Here is a 21,655-nt window from a genome sequence, read left to right on the forward strand (position 1 = left end):
AATAGTGAGTATGGTTCCATTTAAAAAAATCATGTTTTGTTTGTTTTTAGATACTTCGTTTATTGTGTCTTACGTACGAAATAAACGCTCACGGTCATGCCGTTTATTGCTCGTCATCTTGTTGTATTATCTTTGAAGCGTTCGCTAGTATTTTCGATTCGTCGTGTGTCGGGAGTTCAGTCGGGCACGGAGCGCCAGTGAGATGCGGACAGTCAGTGCTCACTGACCGCTGGCGGCACACATGATCTGTCTGACAGAAGGAGATTGTAGCGGGACGACCGTTGGTTGGTCTTTCGGTGGGTCGTCTCATTGGGCGACGTTTATTTGGTCTTTTGACCGGTTCTGGGCCTTGTCAGTTGGTCATCTTGCCGGACGTGGGTCGGTTCCTTCCTTGTGCAGAGATGTCGTGGCCAATGGGCAAGAGTTACCTCTGTATGGCTGGGTCCAAGCCAGTGTGCCCGGTCGCCGTGTCTCCGAGTTCCGAACGGACATGGAGGTGAGTCGGGTTGGAGCTGCAGTCAGCTTCGGACCGCCAAGACTCGCCCGACCGTTGCCGACACACGTAAGTTGAGTGGGAAAACGTCCTGGGTTGGTCGTTCGGTCGGTCGTCTCATCGAACGACGTGTATTTGGTCGCCGACCGCTTGTGAAAACTCTCTGTGTGTCGAACTGATTCGTCCTTGTTCTTCCACAGTGATTGCTTTTACGATTGTTCGAGTTCTTGTGCAAGTGTGTTTACGTGGAACTGTGTGTAGCTTCTGTGATTTCCACTGAGCAGGTGAATGCTGTCTGCGTACTGGAGTAGGCACTTGGTCGGTTGCGACAGAGGGAATTGATTAGGTTGGGTTGGTTCTTCAGCCGTCTCTACGTCGTGTTGCCACCACATTATTTAGTGTTACTCTTAGCTGACTGTCTCACCTAAGATGTTAGAGTTCCCTCCCTAGGCCGACCCTTGGGACACTTCTGAGCACCACTGTTTGTTTCTTGTGATTGTCATTTTCTTTGGTCGCAGGTACTGTGCCAGGCCTTCAGCCGTGTATTAATTTTGTCTGTTCTATGTTTAGTATATGGCCTTCAGCCGAATCTCATGTGAAGTATTTTAAGATTAGGCCTTCAGCCGTGTTTTATTTAAAAGTCTTGTTTGCTCTGTATTTAGGGCTTCAACCACGTTGGTTTTGAAATGTGTGGCGTTCAGCCATAATATGTAAATCCCTGTTTGTAAGGTTTCTCTTTAACTATTCTTGAGTAATTATTTGGACCTTCAGCCGACAAGATACTTCAAGTTTTCTTAAGATGTTTTTCTGTTGTGCTGTGTAAAAGCTTATGTTCAAAGTCTGTCTTTTATTATGCAGAGAAATTTTTTTAATTGGGCTTTCAGCCGAAGAATTAACTTGAATTTTTTCTTAATATGGCCTTTAGCCAGAATTTGTAAATGCTTGGCTTTTAAAGAATTTCCTTAGCTGATCTGAAATATTTGGGCCTTTAGCCGAGAATGTGTGTGTGAAATGTGTGTGAAATGTTATGGGACTTAACTGCTAAGGTCATCAGTCCCAAAGCTTACACACTACTTAACCTAAATTATCCTAAGGACAAACACACACACCCATGCCCGAGGGAGGACTCGAACCTCCACCGGGACCAGCCTTTAGCCGAAAGATATTTTACTTAAGTAAGGCCTTCAGCCATTTGTCTAAATTCTGGTGCTTTAAAAGGAATTATTTAAGGATATTTTAATTTTACTTAAGTAAAGCCTTCAGCCGTTTCTATAAATCCTTGTATTTTAAAAGGAATTATTTGAACTTTATTATTGGGAAATTACTTGGGCCCTCAGATGTGAAGTGGTCCTTGTTGTTTTAAACAGAAAATTGTGCATTGGTTTTCGAGGAATAAAGCTGTGTGTTCTTGGGTAACTAACAGTAACTGATATTGACCCCTTCCACAACCTGATCCGTTCTATCCTGCGAAACCAGATTTCATTAATCATCTGCTCAGTTTGCTATCACCCTGTATGCCAACACTGGACGTCACTAATTCTCTCCGCTGATTCATTTAGTTCTTAGACTTGCATAAGCAAATATGGTACACTGTAGACGCCACCGGTTAAGCACTGCTGGATGACTTTCGGCGACGGGCAAGGATATTGCTGCTCGAATTCGTGCCGCCAGTAATTATTGGTCCGTTCTACGGTATCACATTTCTTTTGGTTTAGGGGATGTGGCTATGGTTACGCTAATGGAACGGAAGCTGCCATCCTTGAGTGGCTTAACTCCGATGATGGTTTACAATTTTTTAACGAGTAAATTTTCGCTGTAAATGCTACAGCAGAGAAGTAGGAAGAGAGAAAAGTTTCTGCTGCCTGATTGTGTAACAAGTCTCACGGAGCTGACGTGTCTTTGTGCAGTAACGATGATTTACGGCCAAGAACTGAGTAAGGCCGTTGCTGACGTCTGAGAAGCGCTGCACAGTTTACACGCAACAGCGAGTACAGAACGAAATCGACGACTTTGCGGTATGGGACTGAAAGGAAGATTAGGCTATAATGGAAGATTAGGCTCTAACTTCCAGTTGGTGACGAAGTAATAAGAGGTCATAGTCCGAATTAGGCAAAAACTGGACAGGAAATAGGTCGCATCCGTTTTCAAGGGTCCATTTGTTTTAATGGTACTAGGAAAATAATGGATAGCCTTAACCTGGATGGTCGGACGAGAACTGGATCTCCACTCGAATGCGAATCCAGTCCCTCTGGTTGTCACCACGACATCTCGCTCGTTGATGAGTTTGGAGTGGACTGAATAGACCTGAGAGGGACGCAAGTGAGCTGCTAAAGGAAAACTACTCGTCAAGGAATGAGCGCAGTGTTCATGATCAATGCCGGCTTCATAGGAGGGCACAACAAACTACATTAAATACTGCTGTATTGTCACTTAGATAATGTTTGAGAGAGGAGATACGCTTTGAAACGATAATACCAGAAAGTATAATTGAGGATCACTAAGCTGGGAAGGTGATAAGACATTTTCATACCAGAATGTCTACACCTGCAGGGCCAAGCGTCTACTTCGACACCCTCTTGCAGTCAATAACGTCATATGCTTTATCTTCCGTTTCATTTCTTGAGTCTTTATTTTTTTTCCGCTTCGTAGTAGTCTCTACGTCCCCAGAAATCCTCATTGAATGTTTAATATTTCCGTTCCTGGCAATTTTTCTCCCTCTGTTATTTCCACGTTTTACCATTTCAGCCAATTTTGGTTGCCTACCATGGTTTCCAACTATTTGACCATAGTTTCACCTTTCGTTTGATGTTTTCCGAGTTAAGATGATTTCTCATATTCCATTGCTCTCCTACATTTCACATTCTTTCAGGTTGATCTTTTCCGGTTTCAGAGCTATCCATCTTACATTTGACGACAGCATTTGACACTAGTAAATCACTTTTAATGCAGGACACTTTCGTAGGCAGTGGCACGATGTTGCTCATGTCTTCCCCGTGGCTTCCTTCTATGTAACTTTATTTCCCGGTAAACAGAATTTTCTTCGCTTGTTCCAGACGCTCAATTTCTATGTACAGTTTCAGTACGAGGCTTTTACCATGTGGCGCGTGCTGTTGTGACGCTTTCTGGCAGAATAAAACTGTGCAGCGAACCGGGACTCGAGTTCTGTCACATCCTTTCTTGGCTCCATAAAGTATACAGGAGACGTTCTCTTGAATTTGGATGGTAAGAGACAGATACGGAGTTGTGAGTCGTACCTAGTTAGTACAGGTGGGCAGAGAACTGTACGCAAATTTCAAACGAGAAAATTTCTGTTAAATCATTCAAAATCGTTAATTTTGTATTTGAATTGTTTACTATTTACCCTAATTGTGTGAGAAGATTATTGAATTCATTGAATAGTTGCTGTTTATGCTTCTTACTTTCAATTAGTAGGTTGCCTCATGTACGAACATTAACATTGTTATCCGTTACCCTTGTAATTTTACTCCTGAATGTATCCTACGCTTTCTTTATTGCCTCTTTCACACAACAGCAATAATAAAAACAATCAATTCATTTGCGCTGATAATAGAAACTTGTTTCTATTGTATTTGAGTTTTTTTTATTCTTACAATATTTCCTGAATTTCAGAATGTCGCTGATTCCCACTTTCCTCAATTCTAAAATAAGTATCTAATGACTTACATTTGTAATTCCGAAGTTCACGTATTCACAGAACTGCTCTTCGGATTCTCTTTCCACTTTCGAAGAATCATCTAATAGCCGCTTTCTCGATGCCTCAAACATTTTAAAAGAAGCAGCATCACAATAATTTTCAAATAAAATAAATTAATAAAATAAAATAATAAAATAAATTAATTGGAGAAACTAGCAAATTTTTGTGAATGAATATTTCTCAGGTATACCAGAGAAACTACAACAAAAATTCACAAAATAAAATTTTGTTCCAGCCGAAAATTAGGCGGGAAGTACAATGACATGGCAAATTCGTAGAGCCCTACGTCCCACACTGACTGTAAAAAAAGCGGAAATAGAAGAGGGACCTCAGGAGGACCCAACCACTGCGGCTATTCTGTTTAGTGGTGCATTATCAGGAAAGTTAGGACGAATTTTCCGAAAAAAAACCAAGTGATTATTGTCTTCCTCCCTCCAGTTAAAACATAGAAACTGCTCGGTAGTGTCAAGGAAGACCTCGTACTACGTAAATCCGGATCTGTTAGGTTCCTGCCAGAGTGGGGTGACATACTTAGGTCAAATAGTGCGTATTGTCGAAGATCGCTGCCGTGAACGGCAATGGCACACCAGACTGCGGCAGTCTAACTAGTCGGCAGGCGCAGAACATTACGTATCGGCATTACATGGAATAGGTTACGACCATAATAAGGTTCTGACATAGGTGTCTAACTTCTGCGACTGTGTCATTAAAGATCTATCGAGATTATAGTAATGGGGCAGCTGATAAGTCGTGATAGTGGCTACCTTCTTTGTAAGGCCTGGGAGCAGACATTTACTTTCATTAAGAAGAGAAGGAAGATATCCCAAAACGAAATGGCATCGGGGACAAGCAGAGCATCAGGAGGGATGCCGCCAAAGAGCGTTCCTGTGGAAGACCGCGGGTGGAGCAAAGAGTTGGGTGGAGTGGGATGTGGGACGAAGGACTCTCGACGCAGACCGCGCACGTAGCGGCAGGTCAGAGGGAGGAGGGAAAAGCACCGCGCTAACTCCTAAGCCTTCGTTCGTCAGCGCACCTGATGATGATGGCATCGTGGTCGTGTACCGAAATACTCTCCGCGGCTGAATACTGACATATGCTCGTTCACTTGTGAGCTATTTCGTCATGAACTACGCCAGGAAAAGTTGAAGAATCACAATATAATCATGTTGTTCCCTACCGCAGAGTATGAATTCAGTACAAATTTAAAAAAAATAAGAGAAATAAGTCAGTAGGAGCAGATTAATGGTTCAAATGGTTCTGAGCACTATGGGACTTAACATCTGAGGGCATCAGTCCCCTAGAACTTAGAACCACTTAAACGTAACTAACCTAAGGACATCACACACATCCATGCCCGAGGCGGGATTCGAACCTGTGACTGTAGCGGTCGCACGGTTCCAGACTGAAGCGTCTAGAACTGCTCGGGCACCAGCGGCCGGCGGAGCAGATGAAGTGTCATAATCTGTACCCCAAGAATGCGTAATCAGTTTAGAGGCTCTATCAGCTGCCTGTAATAAATGAATTTTTCATTTCAGGTAACTTTCCATAGCACAGGTAACAGCTGTGCCTCTACTGCAGAAAGATGAAGCAGAAGTTATGGAAACATACAGACCATTATCATGCTGTCATCAGTCTCAAAAATAACAGAATCCATTATGAAAGACAACCTTATGGATAAGTGAATAAATATAACCTCCTGGGTGAAACCCAGTGTGCTTAATGTAGTAGTAGAAGTACAGAATTAGCCAATAGTAGGGTTTCAAAAGTGGTACTTGATATCCTAGAAAAGGATGAATGTGTCAACGGTATTTTTTTAGATCCGTCAAAGGACCTTAATACTGTTGACCGTAACATTCTAGCAAAAAGAACTAGAATAATTTGTAATAAGGGGAACGCCAATCGTTTCAGTCATATCTGAAAAGCGGGGTACAAAAGGCGGATGTAGCACAGTCTTCAATTAAATCAATAATTTCAGTGAAACGTTTATCAGAGCCCAAGTATTTTAACACCAGCGGAAAAATGCTCCTATCGGAACACAAAAATAGTCGAATAAGTTCATCTTTAAAAGACTAACAGAAAAGTGTGGAACCAGCTGTCTCAGTTCTCATTGCCTTTTCCTCACCAAAAATTTTGGCATGCCAACAGGTTAGCGCTTGTTTAATGTAGTACATTAGAATTGCTTTTACCCAGTCTCTCTTTGTAGTTAAGTCTTCATACTCAGCAGCTCTCTCTCACTAGCACTGCCATTGTCTACACTTGACTTACAGTATAACCCACTGCCACTGTCTCCTTTCGTCTTTCTTTCCCTCTGTTTCTGTCTCCACCATATCTCGCAGCTCAAAATTCTTGGAGGGGAGGGGACTCCAACTTATTTTTTCCCATATACTCATGAGTTAATATTTCGGTCCAAAATGCCCCCTCCATTACACCTATATGTTAAAGTTCGCCGGTCTGGGATGATCCAGATACCCAAAGCCTAATACGCTCACTACCCACCTGCATTTTCCATTTCTGATGTCTCCTCTCCTTTTGTTCCCACTGCTTCTATCTCCACCCGTCTCTCATTCCCTTTTACTGCTACGATCTCTCACAAACCATCAACATCTCCTCTGTCTATGGCTCCCACTGCCATTGCCTTCATGCATCTCTCTTTCTCTTTCACTGTCACCTTCTGTCTCCCACCACCACTGTCTCCATTCACTTTCTCTCCCAATGGCACAGTCTTCGCACTCTTCCACTGTCACTGTCTCTCTGCTACTCTCTTTCATCACAAAACGCTCGAATATGTTCGAATGCCAAAATTTTTGGTGAGATAGGTGGAATAAGGATTGAGACAACTGGTTCCCAGACCTATTAGAGCATTCTTCTTAAATAATTCGTACTACAAAGACAAGGAAGTAAAAATTCGCATTATTTAACAATAAATTTCCTTTATTTATAATAGAGTTGGTACACATTTTAAAGCTAGCGAAGATGTGATCATAATTAATGCACTTTTCACGCCAACTAAGTTGACGCTCGGGGTGGTGGCTGACTGGAGCGACCATAAAAGCATTTCCCATTTACTGTCGCACCCAACAGCCACCTTGCCGAGTCACAACTGAGTTTGCGTGTATAGTAGATAAACAATTTGAAGTAGCAGCCATTGAACTAACAGAGATAGACATCTACAAGAAGTTAATCATTCTGGGTGTGTGCCGCTCACCTAGTGTTAATGTAGACACTTTCTTTACCGAATAAACTGAAGTCCTGAAAGAGTCTCAGCCCCCAAAACTAGCATAATAATATGTGGAGACATGGTTATTGACACAGGTGTTCAGTGTGAAATTAGTAATAGCTTCATAAACATTTTGAGTACTTTTGACGTGGCGCAATTGGTAAACACTGCCACTAGCGAATCAAAATGTTTAACATCGGTCTTAGACCATACCGTTACAGATATTGATAGGAGAAATTGTACAGTGTTTGTAAGATATCTTGGCGTTTCTGATCATTTCTGCCCGAAAATAAAGTTAAAGACAGGTTCTGAAAAACCTGTAAAACTACAATTGGATCTTCTCGGAACGTAAAATACATATGGTCATTTTTTCCGTTTCCTTCGTTCCTTAGCTGCTTGAGCCTTCGTTGAGGTTTATTCCGCCTTTACAACTAAACGAAAGGCAGTTCGTTTCTTGCCATACTCATTTCACTTCTGTTATTTGTGAAGCATCTCCAGAGAAAAGTTACTAATATGTTGGTGTATTATGTTTTCTCTTGTTATCTTCGTGTTCTCAGGTTAGAAACTACGTTCGCAGCAGATGTTTCGTGAGATTAAATTAAAGTGATACCAAACACACTTATAACTACTACGTAACGTATTTATTTTACACATAAAATAAACACTTATTACAACTACTGAAGGTGCTTCACAAATAATAGAAGCTAAACGCGTATTACAAAAATTAAACTGCCTTTCATTTAGTTGCAAAGACGGAATATACCCCCATGTAAAATACGTACTTTTTGTAGGGCATTGGCACTTTAGACCCGGCATGAAGTGTGTACAGAAATCAATGTAGATGTTACATTCTCTAAATTCTGTACATTCATTAAATTAATTTTTGAGGAGGCATTTCCAATAGTACCCAATTCCAGAGTAGCAGCTAAGGAAAATAGATGGGTAACTGCGAATATTATCCCCAAGCACTTAAATTTCTCAGTCTTTCACAATGGTACTACACAACCCATTGTCCCCAGATGACTATCACAAGTACAAAAAATGTACAGGATGGGAATGCTTGTTGCAAAAAATTCATTCAGTATCAAAATACAAGAAAATGAAAGAAAAGTATTGTGAGATGTCATAAAACAGGAACATGGGAAACAGAAACGCTTTTGTAATAACAGATGGATCTCGAATAACAGAGTCCTTAGTAATTGGCAGATTTTGTAAACAATTATTTCTCTGGTATTTCGGACAAGTTGCAACAAAATTTTTCTAAAGCACATGCAGCACTCACAGTGACACACGGCGAGCACAATTAGGCCTATGTAGTGTCCGAGAACAGAGCTTGAAGTCAGGAAGGCAATATAGAAATTAAAAAATAAGTCAGCAGGCACAGATGAGATTCCGGTCTCTTTTGTAAAGACGTGCACAGACAACATATAAGCCCCATTAGGAAACATAATAAATACGTCTTTTAATTCAGGTATTTTTTCAAAGTATCTACAGCACACATGAGTTGTGCACATTCTACAGAAAAGTACGGTAAATTGGCGAGTAATGAAAACTACAGGCCAGTTCACTGCTGTCTGCATTCTCAAAAATAATTCAATCAATCATTAAAGACAGAGTTATGAGTTACATGAATAAGTAGAACATATTTGACGTAGCACAGTTTCGTTACTGAATGGGAGAAGTGTAATATCGGTCATCAAAGAGTTCTGTGACTGTGCTACAGGCATATTCATGGACTTGTCTATGGCTTTTGACACTACTGACCATAGAAAACTAAACAAGCCAGAAGCATTGAGCGTAAGAGGAATAGAAAACCACTTTTTAAAATCTTACTTGGAGAAAAGGGTGCAAAAGATGGAGATAGTTCACACATCTGCTGATAATAAATTTTTGTGAAATTATTATCAGACAAGAAATTACAAATATTAACGTTCCGCAGGGTAGTGGACGTCCAGTTCTGTTCGTAATATATTTTAATTACTTTCAGGAGAAGCGTAATACCAACACTTGGAAAAATTTCTCTTTGCTGATGACAGCAACATCTTTATCACTGATAAAACACCAGAACTCCTATTAGAGAAAGCAAATGAAACTCTCATGGTGTTTAAATTGACCAGTCTGTAATAAATTAACACTGAACATAAAGAAAACAAAAAGTATGCACTTCAGCATAAAGAGGAACACGATTCAGTCTCATCAAGCATAGATTTGTAGATGTGTAACAGAAACAAAGTACCTGGGGATAAACATTTGCCGGCCGGAGTGGCCGAGCGGTTAAAGGCGCTATAGTCTGGAACCGCACGACCGCTACGGTCGCAGGTTCGAATCCTGCCTCGGGCATGGATGTGTGTGATGTCCTTAGGTTAGTTAGGTTTAAGTAGTTCTAAGTTCTAGGGGACTTATGACCACAGCAGTTGAGTCCCATAGTGCTCAGAGCCATTTGAACCATTTTTTTGATAAACATTTGTTGTCAATTAACGGAAAGATGCTAGCATAAAGAATATCATCAGGATGTTTTGCTCTTATGTTTGTATCTTCAGATTGTAACAGCCAATGTCTTATAGCGTCTTGTGAGTTCTGCGTACCGTTAATTCTTAGCTATATGATTCTTTCCTGGGGATCGGAGGAACAAAACAGGGACACAATTTTTAAACTTCAGAAAAGGGCACTAGGAATAATAACTAGAAGTAGCAGTTGGACTCATTGTAAATAATTGTTTAAAAAACTGGATACACTTACAGCATCAAAGGAGTACATTTACCACTCTGTTGTGCTTGTCAGGGAAAACACAACTACTTGACTAATAGTTCCATACATGGAGCAAGAGTCAATTTTGACTTACATTTACCAAATGAAAATAAAAAAAGGATTCGAACGGAGCGTACTCATCCTCGTGATGCCAGCTGAGGAGCTACTTGAGCGAGAACCAGACCACGGCAGGGAGTGCAGTGTGCTGACCCCAAACCCCCATCCGCATTCACATGACACTATTAGCCGATGGATGACCCTGGTGTTGACTGACCCGACTGATCCGTCAGTGGCTGGAACAACGGGGCTTACGCTTAATGCATGCTACACAATCAAATGTTACTTAAGAGGATTCAGAGTAGTAGTTAATAATGGGAAGGGGAAAACTACAACACCTTATTACATTACAAAACTGTAATTATTTACAAGAAAACATATGCCGAGATCAATAGAGCTTGATAGTAATGTCTTCCTCCTAAGTTCGACATTTCACTCCTCGGGAGGGGGGGGGGAAGGGGGGGGGGAACTGACAGTTTTTCAGATGGATTGAGGGGAAGACATGCATGGGGAATCAGTGGCGGTGTCACAGGCTTGCACTCAGCTTTCCGTCTAGACTGGAGATAATGCAATGGGTGTAACAGCTAGTTCGTGGCTCCAGTGTCACCAGTGGATGTAGCTGACATGTGCAGTTATGAAGAGAAATATTATGTTCGTATGAAATTACCTTGTACACATTGTACAGTATGGACCAGTCGAATGGGCTGTGCAGTGCTTAAGACGCTGATCTCATATTCGTTCCAGTCGTCGTGAATGAGTTTTTCTGTGGTTTTCTTAAATAATTTCAAGCACATGCCGGGAAGGTTCCTCAATCAAGGCCACGTGCGACCACTTCTCCGACCACATGTCCGACTACCATCATAAAGGATATTTATACATTGTGTGTTTATATGTGTTTCTGAGCTATTTGTTTGTGTTGTATTATGATGACACGCCTAATACCACTGTAAGGTGATCCCTGGATGAATAAATCATAAAAGAACTGTCATTTTTATAGTAAACTGTAGTAATTTAATGAATCTTATTGTAAAACTCCATGCGCAGCTTTTGTGGCGGGTAATTCTAACCTGTGTCTGTTTTCTTGAGCTCAAGATATCACTAAGTATGCAAGTATGCTGTTTAGGTCTTTATGTTGGTAACGCCACGTAGCCCTCTGTATGAAAATCACAGATGTGCTGTGTGCAGTCTGTGGCTGGTTGACATTGTTGGAGTATTCGCTATTGTAGTGTTGGGCAGGTGGATGTGAACAGCGCGTAGCGTTATGCAGTTGGAGGAGAGCCACCAGCAGTGGTGGATATGGGGAGAGAGAGGCCAGAGTTTTGAGCGGACGATTTGGACGTGTGTCCGCCAGAAAACGGAAATTTGTTTAACTGGATGTCACAAAAAATATATGTATTATGACTTTTGAACTCTATTAAGGTAAATCATTGTTTTTTCTCAATCAAAATCTTTCATTTGCTAACTATGCCTATCAGTAGTTAGTGCCTTCAATAGTTAGAATCTTTTATTTAGCTGGCAGTATTGGCGCTCACTGTATTGCAGTAGTTCGAGTAACGAAGGTAAGTGATTCATGAAAGGTATAGGTTATTGTTTGTCAGGGCCATTCTTTTGTAGGGATTACTGAAAGATTGCGTTGCGCTAAAAATATTGATGATCAGAATAAGTAAAGAGAGAAATGTCTGAGTACGTTCAGTTTTGCTTAGCTGTTTGAAAATCAAATAACGTAGAAGTTTACCAGCACAGTCACTCTTAATTTTTCTGAGGGGACGTTCCAAGTGTTTGTTTATAGTGCGGGCAGTAACCAGCGATGCGATACGAATGTACATAGGATTACCGTATGCATGAGAAAAAATCCCTGTCCAATTAAAGTGACATTTCCACTATCTATAAATGAAGGAAACAACTGACTAACTAACGTATTAACCAGCAGCAACGTCTGCGCCAGCTTGTGGACAGAACGTCAAGAAGGGTCCGAGCACGTTACGGTGCACATGGTGGAACAGCGCGGTATTCAGTCTTACTTGGCAACAGATTTTAATATCACAAGTGAGCAAAGATGTGAACTTTGAACAGACTGCCTTTATTTTGGTTAGTGAGTTGTTTTTATTTCTTTATAAATTTACTTTTCAGTTCCAAAAGCTTAGTCTCTCATTTCCTGTTCTCCTTCACTCTACGCCCACATAGGTTCCAAGATACAATACAGGTCTTACAAACATTTGTCGAGCAGTTAATACTGTGAACTTTAAGGATCTTACAGAACTCTCTTTGAGAATGCCCAAAGGTATTTTCACATCTGATGAGTTCTATCCTCTTACAGCGACGTCCGAGTGCCAATTTCAATGAAGTCTTTAGTCACAAAGCAGGTCCCATACTCTGTTCACTAGGTGACAGCGCCGACTGCACTGAACACTTTCCGAATATCAAAGAGCGTAACATCAACTTGGGCATCGCTATCCACTTTTCTCTGGAACTCACGGACTAAGGGCACGAGCTTAGTTTCAGAAGGCCGCCACCTGGCGGATTCCACGTCGATATTTACCTTTGTAACCTAGTTTCAAAGGATGATATCGGTCTTCGTAAAGGTGATAATTCGTGAGCACGGCACTTGTTCCACAATACTGCAACACACTGACGTCTGCGACATTCGCTTTATTTATTTTTTATTCGTCAATCTTCTGACTTGTCTGGTGCTGCCCGCCACGAATTCCTGACATGTGGTAACCTTTTCATCCCACAGTAGCATTTGCAACCTACATCCTCAGTTATTTGCTGGCATTAGTCCTATCTCTGCCTTCCTTTACATTGTCGAACGCGTTTTCCAGGTTGACAAGTCCTATGAACGTTTATGGACTTTTCTTCAGTCTTACTTCATTATCAGAACTGCCTCTCTCGTGCCTTTACCTTCCCTAAAGCCAAACTGATCATCGTCAAACAGATTCTCTATTTTCGTTTCCATTTTCGTGTATTCTGTTCTTGTCAGCAATTAGGATGCATGAGATGTTAAGATGATTGTACGATAGTTCTTCTGAATTGAATGTATAATCTTTTTCCGAAAGTCTGATGGTATATCACGTCTCAGGTATTTTAGGCGACAATTTAAATAGCCGTTTTGTTGCCACTTCCCCTAACGATTTTAGAAATTCCGAAGGAATTTTATCCATCCATTCTGCCTTATTTGATCTTATGTATTCGAAATCTCTCTAACACCCCAGGATAGTATCCCCAGCGGACACTGAAAATTCGTCCAAGTTCTACCTTGGCAGCTCTCAGAAAGCGAACCGTCTGTGTCAATGACCAGTAGACCGCCAGAGAGTGAGAAATACTGAGCGAGTTGTGGCAAACATGGAAGCTATCACAGCACGGGGGAACGACGAGCGCCAAGACTTCAAGTGAAGCATAATGACGTGGTCGAAGTCGAGAGATACCTTGATACTAGTGGAGCTTCGTGAGAAAGATTAGATACAACGCAACTTTAAGTACTCAGGCGTCGAGGCTGCAGAATAGAGCCACTGTAATGTGAAGTTATGAAGTCTGAAGTTACTGGGAGAGCTGACAGCGAGGAAAACTGGTAAACACGATGTCATAGGTATCCCTATCACCGCAGAGCACTCGGCATGCGACCATATAAATATCTCACATTTTTAACAAATGTGTGATTGATGGTTGCTGACTGCCGACTGCCCAGCGCGTAGTCTCAGCTCTTGTGTCGGTTGCAGGTGTCCAGTGAGAGGTGAGGCTATGGAGATCGACCTACGGCACGCCTAGCTGTCTCTGATCCACTAGGAAACCATGAGTCCGGCTAGAATGCCGCTGCTGCCATCTGCAGTGCCAGCTTTGGAGGCCACACTATTGGGACGCGGAGGCCGTCATTGCTCTGCAGGCGTGCTGGAAGCTTGATCTGCGTGACGTGGACGCTGTCCCGTCATCGGTCTTCGAATGGGTGGCCACCGCTGCAGCTCATTCCTATTCCTGTGGCAGACACCAATGCTGCTGGCACGCTATTTACTAAACAGGGCCTGAGAATCGATCCCTGCGGACCAGCGAGTATTTCAAGTGGACCTGGGCCAGACTGCTGAGTGAAAGTCTTCGAGGTCCTTGAGGTCACTTTGGAGACCGATACTCAGAGCCGGATTCCGCCGGATCCCACGGTCGACAGCTGCCACCTAGCACTTCACTGTGCTGGCGACATTGCAAGACGAGCGCAAGCAGTGTTCCGCCACTGACGGAGATGGTACTCCGCCGGCCAGGTTGTGACACAGCGCTTTCGAAGACGATCCTGCATTACTGCCTAATGAACGTGTTGTTGTCAATGACGTTTTCTTTGCGCTTTCGAACATAACTAGCTTCTGGCGGAAGCTGTTTCTAATACTGGATTCTGTTTCTAATACTGGATCCCCTATCTCTTCCCTGTCGACTCCTGCTTCTTCTTCTATCACGTCACCAGACCTCTCCCTCGTAGAGGCCTACAGTGTATTAATCCCACCTATCCGCTCTCGCCGGCCGGAGTGGCCGAGCAGTTCTAGGCGCTACAGTCTGGAACCGCGCGACCGCTACGGTCGCAGGTTCGAATCCTGCCCCGGGCATGGATGTGTGTGATGTCCTTAGGTTAGTTCGGTTTAAGTAGTTCTAAGTTCTAGGGGATTGATGACCTCAGCAGTTAAGTCTCATAGTGCTCAGAGCCATTTGAACCATTTTATACGCTCTCTACTCTTCCTTTAACAGCGAAATTTGCGTCACCATCCTTGATTTTAGTTTCACCGAAGGTTGCTTCGACTTTTCTATATGCTGAGTCACTCCTTCCGTCAATCATTTCATTTTCGACAGCTTCACATTTTCATGCAGCCATTTCACCTTAGCTTCCTTAGATTTCCTTCTTATTTAATTCGTAAGTTCCCTGTCTTTCTGTATTTCTGAGTGGTTTTGTACTTTCTTTTTAGTTGATCAACTGAGGTATTTCTTCTGTTAACCATGGTTTCTTCGCAGCTACTTTCCGTGTACCTATGTTTTTCTTTCCAACATCGTTGATGGCCCTTCTGAACTGCTTACTGAGCTATTCATTATCGCAGTATCAGAGAACTCATTCCATAGTGTTTCCATACCCCACTTTTTTGCGCATTGACTCCTCCTGACTAGTCTCTTAAACTTCAGATTACTCTTCATCACTACTTAATTTTGATCTGAGTCTGTATCTGCTCCTAGGTACGCCTTACAATGCAGTATCTGATTTCATAATCTCCGCCTGAAAATGATATAATCTAACTGAAATCTTCCCGTATCGCTCTGACTTTTCCAAGTATATCTCCTCCTCTTGTGATTCATGAAAACAGTACTCGCTATTACTAGTTGAAACTTGTTACAGAAAATTAGTCTTTCTCCTCTCTCATTCCTTGTCCCAAGCCCATATTCTCCTGTAACTTTTTCTTCTACTCCTTCCCCTACAACCGCATTCCAGTCACCCGTGACTATTAGATTTTCATCTCCCTTTACGTACTGGATTACCCGTTCAATATCCTCAAATACTTTTTCCTTCTCTTCATCTTCTGCTTGCGACATCGACATGTATACTTGAACTATCATCGTCGGTGTTGGTTTGCTGTCGATTCTGATGAAAACAATCCTACCATTGAATTGTCCACAGTAACTCACTCTCTGCCCTACCTTCCTATTCCTAAAGAATTCTACTCCCGCCATACAGTTTTCTACAGCTGTTGATATTAACCTATACTCATCCTACCAGAAATCCTTGTCTTCCTTTCATTTCACTTCACTGGCCGCCTCTATATCTAGATAGAGCTTTAGCATTTCTCTTTGGAGATTTTATAGCTTCCCTACCACGTTAAAACTTCTGACATTCCATGCCCCGACTCTTAGAACGTTACCCTTTCGTAGGTTATTCAATCTTTTTCTCATCGTCACCTCCCCTTTCGCAGACCTCTCCCGGAGATCCGAATAAGTACTAGATCGGAGTTATTATCCAGAGGAGAGATGATCATGATACTTCTTCAGTTACAGGCCACATGTTCTGTGAATACACAGATCATTGCTGTTGATCATTGATGATTCTTGCATATATTATGCGGCAGTTTCACACATCTCAGCACTTGACGTCATATGCTTGAACTCAATACAGTACAATGTCTTATTGTTCTATACACATAAAAAAAGTTTCGCATCGCCTCGGTTCCGAGAGTTCAGGAACCTGTACAGAAAATTGGAATAGAGATCAACATAAACATCTCTTCCGCCCTTTTTATCGCTCATGAAAACCACGCGTTGCATGTTGTACCACCTTACAGCGAGACCTTCAGAGGTGGTGGTCCTAATTACTGTAAACATCGGTACCTCTAATACTCAGTAGCACTTCCTCTTGCATTGATCCATGCCTCTTTTCGTCGTAGCACATTATCCACAAGTTCATCAACGCACTGTTGGTCCAGATTGTCCCAATCCTTAACAGTGATTCGGCGTAGATCCCTCAGAGTGGTTGGTGTCTCACGTCGTCCATAAACAGCCCTTTTCAATCTATCCCAGGCAAGCTTGATAGGGTTCATGCTTGTACAACATGCTGGCCACTCTAGTCGAGCGATGTCGTTACTCTGAAGGAAGTCATTCACAAGATGTGCACAACGGCGACGCGAATTGTCGTCCATGAACACGAATGCCTCTCCAGTATGCTGCCGATATGGTTGCACTATCGGTCGGAGGATGGCATTCACGTATCGTACAGCCGTTACGGCGCCTTCCATGACCACCAGCGGTGTACGTCGGCCCCACATAATGCCACACCAAAACAGCGGGGAATCTCCATCTTGCTGCACTCGCTGGACAGTGTGTCTAAGACGTTCAGACTGACCAGGTTGCCTCCAAATCTGGTTGAAGGCATGTGCAACACTAACCGGCGAAGAGAAACGTGGTGCCTATCCTGAGCGGTCCATTCTGCATGTTTTTGGGCCCATCAGTTCCACTCTGCATGGTGTCTTGGTTGCAAAGACGGACCTCGCCATGGACGTCAACAATGAAGTTGCGCGTCATGCTGCCTGTTGCACACAGCTTGAGTCGTAAGATGATGTCCTGTGGCTGCACGAAAAGCATTATTCAAAATGGTGGCGTTGCTGTAGGGTCTCTCCAACCCATAATCCGTAGGTAGCAATCATCCACTGCGATTGGACCGCGGTATTGACCGTCTAGGCGTGTTCGAGCCGTGTACCTCCCTCTGGGTGGAATGACGAACTGATCGGCTGTCGGACCCCCTCTGTCTAACAGTCGCTGCTCATGCATGGTTGTTTGCATCTTTGGGTGGGTTTACATCCCTGAACAGTCAAAGGGGCTGGTCTGTGATACAATATCCACAGTGAACGTCTATCTTCAGGTGTTCTGGGCACCGGCGTGATGCAAAACTTTTTTTGGTGTGTGTAGATATAGTCAGCGGCATATGTGGAACTATCTGCGAAATGTGTTGAAAATAGAGTTAATAGCGACGAAGTAATTAATTAAAAAGTCCTGCATGATGTGGAAGTTTTTCACGTATGTCACTCATTATGTTTGAGTGTAGAATATGTTCCAAGATTCTACAACAAATCAATGTCTAGGATATTGGAAAGTAGTTTTGTGGATCACTTCTAGTACCCTTCGTGTAGAAGGGTGTGCCCTGTGCTTTTTTCCAACACCTGGGTATGGTTTTTTGTTCTTTTCTTCTTGAGCTGCATACTTTCCCTGATTACTTTCTTCATCATCCTTCAACAGTAATTTGACTTGTTCTTCACACCTTGCGGGATTTATTATTGGGAGCTCCAACGTTAGGCGGGTGATGGAGCCCCTTATGGAAATAACGGCGAGGGCTGGAAAGAATTCCAACGTTCACTCGGTTTGTCTGCTAGGGTACCTCATCCAAGATCTGGAGGCAGCCTTGCTTGCGGCTATCGGGCGTACGGTGTGCAGTCGTCTGCAAGTAGTTGCTCACGTCGGCACCAATGATGCCTGTCGCTTGGGTTCTGAGGCGATCCTCAGTTCGTACAGGCGGCTAGCGGATTTGGTGAAGACCGCTGGCCTCGCACGCGGGGTGCAAGCAGAGCTCTCTATTTGCAGCATCATTCCCAGAGTGGATCGGGGTCCTTTGGTTTGGAGCCAAGTGGAGGGTCTCAACCAGAGGCTTCGTCGACTCTGTGACGGTCTTGGCTGCAGATTTCTAGACTTGCGCTATTGGGTGGGGAATTGTATGGCGCCCCTAGATAGGTCAGGGGTGCACTACACAAAGGAAGCGGCTACTCGGGTAGCAGAGTACTTGTGGCGTGCACATGGGGGTTGTTTAGGCTAGGCAGTAGCGCGAGGTGTCCTGATGGACACTCACCAGTCGACGTGCAGGCAGGGAAATCAGGACGCGCTCAGTGTAAAGACGCTTCAGCTATCAAGATATTAGCAATAAATTTCAGAGTGTTCGGAATAAAGTTCCAGAATTTACTGCCCTCCAGGAAGCGTGTGGTGCGCAAGTTATTCTTGGGACTGAGACCTGGCTGACCCCTGAGATAGGAAGTTCTGAAATATTTAGTGAGGGCTGGAACGTGTATCAGAAAGACAGATAAGATACCGTAGAAGGTGGTGTCTTCATTGCAGTTGACAAAAATATTGTGTCTACTGAGGTGGAAGTAGAGTGTGATTGTGAGGTTATCTGGACACGTTTAACAGGGCTAGGAGAAATAAAGTTAATTGTTGGGTGTTATTACCGGCCACCAGGTTCCACCGTGATAGTTCTAGAATCATTCAAAGGGAGTCTACAATCTGTATCGCAGAAGTACCCGGATCATGCTATATTAGTCGGAGGCGACTTCAACCTACCTAGTATAGACTGGGATGTCTATGGATTCATTACAGGTAGTACAGACAAACAGTCGTGTGAATTACTTTTGAACACATTATCCGATAACTGTCTTGGGCAGCCAAATCGACAGCCAACGCGTAATGGAAATATTTTAGATCTGGTAGCCACGAACAGACCAGACCTCATCGACGGTGTCAGTGTTGAGACAGGGATTAGTGATCATGATGTTGTCATTACGACTATGGTTACGAAAGTTAAAAAGTCGGTCAAGAAGGCTAGGAGAGTATTCTTACTAGAAAGAGCAGACAAGCAGTTGTTAGCAACCCACTTAGTAAATGAATCGACTTCATTTACTTCCGGTGCGATGGACGTTGAATAATTATGGGCAAATTTTAAACACATTGTAAATCACGCATTGGACAAGTATGTGCCGAAAAAGTGGGTTACGGACGGAAAAGACCCACCGTGGTTTAACAGCGCAATTCGGAGAATGCTCAGGAAGGAAAGGCAGTTGCACTCGCGGTACAAAAAGGATCGGGGGAATAAGGACGGGCAAAAGTTAGTAGAGATTCGTGCTGCTGCAAAAAGAGCGATGCGCGAAGCATTCAACCACTACCACCGTCATACCTTAGCAAAAGATCTTGCTGAAAACCCAAGGAAATTCTGGTCTTACGTAAAATCGGTAAGCGGGTCGAAGGCTTCCATCCAGTCACTCACTGATCAGTCTGGCCTGGCAACGGATGACAGCAAAACGAAAGCTGAAATTTTAAATTTAGCATTTGAGAAATCTTTCACGCAGGAGAATCGTACAAACATACCGCCGTTTGAGTCTCGTACACATTTCCGTATGGAGTACATAGTGATAGACATCCCTGGGGTTGTGAAGCAGCTGAATGGGTTGAAAATAAATAAATCGCCAGATCCTGATGGGATTCCAATTCGGTTTTACAGAGAGTACTCTACTGCATTGGCTCCTTACTTAGCTTGCATTCATCGCGAATCTCTTGCCCAACGTAAAGTTCCGAGAAACTGGAAAAAAGCGCAGGTGACGCCTGTACATAAGAAGGATAGAAGGACGGATCCTCAAAATTACAGACCAATATCCTTAACATCGGTTTGTTGCAGGATTCTCGAACATATTCTCAGTTCGAATATAATGAATTTCCTTGAGACAGAGAAGTTGCTGTCCATGCATCAGCACGGCTTTAGAAAGCATCGCTCCTGCGAAACGCAACTCGCCCTTTTTTCACATGATGTCTTGCGAACCATGGATGAAGGGTATCAGTCGGATGCCATATTCCTTGACTTTCGGAATGCGTTTGACTCGGTGCCCCACTGCAGACTCCTAACTAAGGTACGAGCATATGGGATTGGTTCCCAAATATGTGAGTGGCTCGATTACTTCTTAAGTAATAGAACCCAGTACGTTGTCCTCGATGCTGAGTGTTCATCGGAGATGAGGGTATCGAGTGTCCCAAGGAAGTGTGGTAGGTCCACTGTTGTTTTCTATCTACATAAATGATCTTTTGGATAGGGTGGATAGCAATGTGCGGCTGTTTGCTGATGATGCTGTGATGTACGGGAAGGTGTCGTCGTTGAGTGACTGTAGGAGGATAAAAGATTACTTGGACAGGATTTGTGATTGGTGTAGAGAATGGCGGCTAACTCTAAATATGGATAAATGTAAATTAATGCAGATGAATAGGAAAAAGAATCCTGTAATGTTTGAATACTCCATTAGTAGTGTAGCGCTTGACACAGTCACATCGATTAAATATTTGGGCGTAATATTGCAGAGCGATATGAAGTGGGACAAGCATGTAATGGCAGTTGTGGGGAAGGCGTATAGTCGTCTTCGGTTCATTGGTAGAATTTTGGGAAGATGTGGTTCATCTGTGAAGGAGACCGCTTATAAAACACTAATACGACTTATTCTTGAGTTCTGCTCGAGCGTTTGGGATCCCTATCAGGTCGGATTGAGAGAGGACATAGAAGCAATTGAGAGGCGGGCTGCTAGATTTGTTACTGGTAGGTTTCATCATCACGCGAGTGTTACGGAAATGCTTCAGGAGCTCGGGTGGGAGTCTCTAGAGGAAAGGAGACGTTTTTTTCGTGAATCGCTACTGAGGAAATTTAGAGAACCAGCATTTGAGGCTGACTGCAGTACAATTTTACTGCCGCCAACTTGTATTTCGCGGAAAGACCACAAAGATAAGAGAGATTAGGGCTCGTATAGAGGCATATAGGCAGTCATTTTTCTCTCGTTCAGTTTGAGAGTGGAACAGGAAGAGAAGATGCTCGTTGTGATACGAGGTACCCTCCACACGCACCGTATGGTGGATTGCGGAGTATGTATGTAGATGTAGATGTAGATGTAGATGTAGACGTACGTCGGCATATCTCCTGAACTAAGTGTCGTGCAATGATATAACTTTTTCTGGTACGTTCAGTGGTATATGTGAATACTGTCTGCAAAGTATGTCACGAACGCAATTAGTATTAAGGAAGTAATAGATTAAAAAGTCATGTTTCATGTGCTAGTTTCTACGCACAGCGAAAATGCAGTAAGCGTTAAACTTTTTTCCTTTCATCATTTTGTTAGTGTCATCG

Source organism: Schistocerca serialis, chromosome 1 (assembly GCF_023864345.2).
Source record: "Schistocerca serialis cubense isolate TAMUIC-IGC-003099 chromosome 1, iqSchSeri2.2, whole genome shotgun sequence".
NCBI classification, from domain to species: Eukaryota; Metazoa; Arthropoda; class Insecta; order Orthoptera; family Acrididae; genus Schistocerca; species Schistocerca serialis.